The sequence below is a fragment of the Paramormyrops kingsleyae genome, chromosome 9, assembly GCF_048594095.1.
Source record: "Paramormyrops kingsleyae isolate MSU_618 chromosome 9, PKINGS_0.4, whole genome shotgun sequence".
NCBI classification, from domain to species: domain Eukaryota; kingdom Metazoa; phylum Chordata; class Actinopteri; order Osteoglossiformes; family Mormyridae; genus Paramormyrops; species Paramormyrops kingsleyae.
Window position 1 is genome coordinate 30,488,955 of NC_132805.1, and position 6,000 is coordinate 30,494,954.

General features: G+C 41.8%; 1 long non-coding RNA gene across 1 annotated transcript in view; it reads left to right on the forward strand.

Moving 5' to 3' along the window:
- LOC111844152 (uncharacterized) overlaps window positions 1-4,751 on the forward strand; it is a 61,058-nt gene extending 56,307 nt beyond the window's left edge. The window contains exon 4 of the long non-coding RNA XR_002838322.2: window positions 3,676-4,751. This is a non-coding gene — a long non-coding RNA (uncharacterized lncRNA). The remainder of the gene's footprint in view (window positions 1-3,675) is intronic.
- Window positions 4,752-6,000: the final 1,249 nt, after the last annotated feature.

The window sequence follows — 6,000 nt, forward strand, 5'->3', positions numbered from 1 at the left end:
TGAGCGGAGCTGCGCTCTCCAGTTTCCCCTCGAATGCTAATGAAGGCAACTGCTTCCCTGGCAATTTAACAAAAGTCACTGTGAATGTATTTTAAATTATTTTAAAACACACAGTTTAAAACGCAGAATAGCGAATGCGATCTGCTAGCCCAAAGCTATTGCTATTACAAACAACCTCAGAGGACAGAATTATATTCAGATAATTATATATGTTTTAATTTGTATTTAGGAGCTAAGTAAATGAAATGTTCAGAAAAATATTTCCAGTGAACGAACACAAGGGCCACACGGTTCAGACTGGTTAAACAATTACAAAAACAATTATGCATTAAAGTGTTTTAATGGGCTCTTCTTGTGTTCATTAAATATTTATGGGACACTGCTATTTCTGTGTTCTAACAGTATAAAATGAAGGAAATCAAACTTAGTGAGGCACCAGTTCTATATATCACTTAATTTATATTTTCTTGTACATGAATATTACTCATTCCCATGGCAGTGGTACATCAGGCATCACATAAATCACTAAAAATAAGTAAGTCAAAGGTAGAAGAGACTCATGCTTCTTAAAAACTGAATTTAATCATTTTCTCCTAAATGTAAACAGATTTAATGTAAAGTCTAGGTGCCTACTTCAGAATTCAAATAAATGTTAAAATTATGTAGGCATCCATTGTTATGAAGATGGCGCTTCCATCACGGCTCAATAGACATACTGATTCAAAAGGGAATCATTTTCACTGAGTTTTACATTTTGAAAATAACACACTAAAAATACAACCCACCATAGGCATTAAACATTAGTAAAGACTAAATTTGTTTGTCTGGGGATGTTGGTCTTTTGCAGTAAATTCTGGAATCAAGTGGCAATTAAAACACAATGAGAGAATTAAGTGTTTACCATGAAGAACAATGATTTTAATCTAAACGGTGCTTAATTTAGATAACGTGTTTACTCTAAGGTAATCTGTTCTTAATTATAAGGCTAATGTTACGATGGAATAATTGATATTATAGGAAGGTAATCTGGAATGCTGGAGTTCTGATAGTAGTAAGTCCTGCATTTGAGACTTTGAGACTCTTAAGGTAATGACTCTAAATTGCAGCTTTTTTCATATCAGATCCACGTCCCTAATATATCTGCATAACGTCACTAAGGCTGGCAGCTGTCTTGAGGTCTGTGGGGCTTTTTTCTTTCTCCCAAACACGTCGTCTCCCCCCCCCCGCCCCCCTTTTGATTAACACTGTCACACCTATCCGCTACACCAATAAGTAAATATGACGCATTGCCTGCTCGGTGGGTGGTGTGAGGATCACATGCTTTACAGACCCCCCCCGACACCCTGGGGGCCAGGAAGACCGAATGCGTCAGCTTGTAATCCTGTGAGCGGCTGCCATGTTTGTATCCTGTCATACCTTCGGCATACCTACTGTATAACGCATTCAGAATAACGTGCTGCGTCGTCCCTGGTGAAAATGCGCAGATGCGAGCTGTCTGCGGCAGTCTGTTCACTAAGAGTGCGAAGAGTGCAGCCACCGCTGGCCGAAGGCCCCCCCCCCCCCCACAGGAGGGAGGGGCCTGATTCACCTTCTACTGGGGGCACTGTGATGCTTTTAATATCAGCAAGCGGCAAGCTCAAAAATGGGGAAAAGAGAGGCATCCCCCCCCCCCCCGCAGATAAAAAAGCAAGGCAAACCAACCCCCCCCCCCCCCACCGACAACCCTGCGTGTCACTCACAGAATCACTACAGTACAACCAGGGGCACTAGCCATGTTGTTATTATTATTATTATGATTATTATTATATATAATAATAATAATGGTAGAGAGATTGTTTGAAAGTTTGTGTATGAATCCATTGAAAGCAAGCCTGGTAATGAACAGGTTTGTGTTTAGTGATTTTCTATCACTGATGGCTGTTATTAGGTGATCTGTGTCCCTCGTACTGAATCCTGTAGCTCGTATACACAGAGGATTTTATGTTCTGGGAACGCATTTCTTAAGGCGATGGTGATCACTTGACCTGAAGTCTGTGAATCTTTTATATTTTGAAGCATTTATACAAATACCTTTAAGGGACTATACTTACACCGTTTCATTTAGATACAGTAATTAATTTAGAATAAAATTAAACATAAATACGTGACACATTAAGATTTTAGACTAACTTTCGAGGTGAGTCTCAGGCATTTTATGATGCCTTTTTATGAAATACACTCTCGTAACCTGAAGCAAATCACCCAAAGGTCCAAAGACAGGTAATCGAGGAGCATGGAGACAGAGGTCTGCAAGCGGCACGAGATTCCCTCAGAATTGGGACCTGCGGTCTGTATGGTCACGAGTTCAGCAAACAGAGGCCGGTTCAAAGTGGTTTTGCTCCACTGCAGGCAAGGGTCACCTTTCAGTGTCTGACGTAACGAAGGGTAACAACGGAAGATGCACTGAGTCAGAGGGGTGACGGGCTGGCAGAAGTGAAGGGCCAGACATGTCATATGTATACATGCATAACTGCATCAGTCTTTGTTTACATGGCACTATGATCCCAGAGTGAGTTCATATTTCAATCAATCGATCTTCCATATATCTGTGAATTTACCATAAACCGGATGATCGTGTTCTTTTTCATTTTATTTAGTTTATACAATTTTTGCAATTAATCAGTCTCCCACAATATTAATCTATTCCTGCGGCACAACACCCGCAAAGCTGGAACACCCATTTGCAGTGTTTTCATTAAGACGTGGGGATCTGTGATTAAGAATTATCCACCTAATTATCACTAAATTAATTATAAATACAAAGCTTGGGGCTTAACTGGTACAGAACTTGACTCTCAGAAGAAAATTGCTCCATCCGATGATCTTTCGCAAGGACACTGGCTGTGGTGAATCATGGTGAGGTACCTTCAGCACCAGGAATCTAGGTACTGCGATGCGGCGTACATTTTTCAGGTTGATTAGTGATTTTTCAAGTTGATTCACAGTGCAGTGTGAATGAAAAAGAGGTCTGTATGTTAATATTGGCATTTAAAATATCCTGGCAAAAACACAGATTCAAGTAGATGGTTGGATAGATTAAATAATGGAAAGCTGGATTCCAGGTACAGATGACTATAGAAGAACAGGGCTGGATTGCACATTCTTGTAAGTGTGCTCTTCATACAGCCCTGTAATAATAAATACTTTCTTCCCAGAATACATACAGTGCTGTTAAGTTCAATATCTCCAGGAAAGAGGAAGCCCCACTGTGATTCTATAGCTCAGTCATTCACATATACCCATTATAATAGGCTGAAAAAAGGCTTTCTGGATGTAGTGAGGGAAATGTATGCTTTACTCTTCTTTAGTCAGCTGTCTGTTAGCAAAATGTTCCTGTCATAAATTATTCATACGATGCCACTGAGCTAATGCTTCAACTGCAGAAATGTGGGGGAACACATTGTAAAGAGTGGTGCACACTGGTGTGAGACACGTGCGGGGAGTGAGCAGGGCAAGACAAATAGGTGTTCGCACTCAGTACGGTGAGCTTGAGAAGTATCCACTGGTGGATGAATGAATGAATGAATGAATGAATGAATGAATAGGACAAGTAAACAAAGGCAGAGCTGCAGACTTGGTAAGCAGGCAGTGTGTCTGGGGAGAAAAGCCTAACAGTGCCTTCCCTTATGCCCACAGATAATCTGCTGACTTCTCACTATTCTCCAGGACATTACTAGGGTGGGATGCTTAGAGTGACGCTTCTGCGGGCGCAATATTGATTTTAAGCCCGTACGTTAATTCATCATCGCCGACGCGACTTCGCATTAAATTTTAATATGTGTGCTGTGCGGTAACCCTGTGTCATTTTTGTAACTGAACTGGTACATTAAAGAGGGAAAAAGGCCCATCCATTAAAGTTAAACAAAATTCCCTAGGTATGAACTAATGTAAAAGTGAGCAATGTGAAGCAGTGCCGGAATAACATTGGTTCAGGTCTATTGCGAAGGTGGAACACAGTGCCGCGTCCTTACTGGAGAGGATGCAGCGGCTGGATCTAATGTCCGAGATGAACCAGCATTCATCTTCAGCAGGTCCCTGATCCTGTCCCTAATGGGGCAAAGAGGGCATTACACTACATGTCTTTCTAGAGGTTAATGACATAAGGTTGCAGGCAAGGAGTTATAGTGTCAGGATTGACTACGATTTGGACAAAAGTCAGGAGAAGGGTTGGATCTCCAAGCATCAGCCTGGACCTCCAAAAATCAGCCTGGACCTCCAAAAGTCAACCTGGACCTCCAAACATCATCTTGGACCTCCAAACATCAACCTGGACCTCTAAACATCAGCCTGGACCTCCAAACATCAGCCTGGACCTCCAAACATCAGACTGGACCTCCGGCATCAGCTTGGGCCTCCGGCATCAGCTTGGGCCTCAGGCATTAGCTTGGACCTCCAAACATCAGCCTGGATCTTCAGACATCAGCTTGGACCTCCAAACATCAGCCTGGATCTTCAGACATCAGCCTGGATCTCCAAGCATCAGCCTGGACCTTCAGACATCAGCTTGGACCTTCAGACATCAGCCTGGACCTATAGCATCAGCCTGGACTTCAGGGATCAGCCTGGACCTCCAAATCCTTTCACCTCACAGTGCTCAAGCAGATAATTACAAACCCACACCAGTTACAAACACCAGTGTTAAAAAGTGTCTGATTTGCTGAACTTTGCATTTTTTCTGGCTTGAGGTCAAGCAATTACAGGCATCCTTTGGTAAAATAAAACTGCTATAAATCAGGATGAATACACAATGCTTTATCCCTTTCCTTATTACCCACCACATATTGATTTCCATGTATATTTAAGCCTTGGGGTTCCCTAAGAGCTGTCATGTGTGTTTTTAGATGAGGAGAGTGCTGGAGGTGAGGTCAGACCCGTTGGCAAATAGTAAACATTTTAATGCACAAACTGGGCCTATATGAATCCTAATTTACATTTACACAACCCATCAATTACCCCTCTCATGCTTGGGGTTAGATGCACGGCAGGGATTTGCAGTCCTGAATACGGATTAACTTGTGTTTAAAAAAAAAAAAATCCGAACAAGATAAGCATTTTAACACACATTTTTTCCTTTTTTAAAAATCCGCTACATAACATGGGAACTCAGTTGCATAAACCCTAATTTACAAAGTGAAAATGTACAGCCAAGCTTTAACATATTTCTTACCCGTGAACAGCTATAGCACTTCAGCTAATTTGATAAATTAAGTCAGCAGATTTTGTGCGTAATGCCTTACAAAATGTTCAATGCCGGCTTAATTATTTTTTTAACTTTATACATTTTAACTTTACTATTGGTTCCGTTGTGTTTACATGTTGTGTGTATGGTCATGTATATATTATATTATGGAAACCAAATGTCTCCACAATGTGATAAACACCTAATATTTTATCTTTGTGGGGACATTATAAAAATCTGTGAATGCAATCAAAAAATGTAAAAAAAAAAAAAGTTTTGTTTACCTACTTCTAGATAAGGTTAGGGCTGGGTAGGGGATAAGGGTGTCATTGTTGGGATTAGGGTTAAAGCCATAGAAATGACTGGAGAGTCCCCACAAAGATATAGATACCTAATGTGTGTGTGTGTGTGTGTGTGCGTGTGTGTGTGCGTGTGTGTGTGTGTGTGTGCGCGCGCATGTGTGTGTGTGTGTGTGTGTGCACGCGCGCACTTTTAATATACGAGTGTGTCCTGTTTCCTGACATAGGTTCCAGGTTAACCCTGTGACCCTGCAGCAGACAAGCTGGTATGGAAGATGGATAGATGGATGGATGGGTAGATTATCCGTCTGTGCAGACAGTGTAATGTAAGGAACTGAGCTGTCAGCTGAGGAGGCCGGTTGATGGTTACGGAATGGCAGCGTACGCCTGGGAAGTTACCCCAGAGGCAAGTCCGCTAGTCCGTCACTGGAAGGCAGTCTGTGTGACAGAGCTTCCTTTGAAGTTCACTAACGCACCACACAG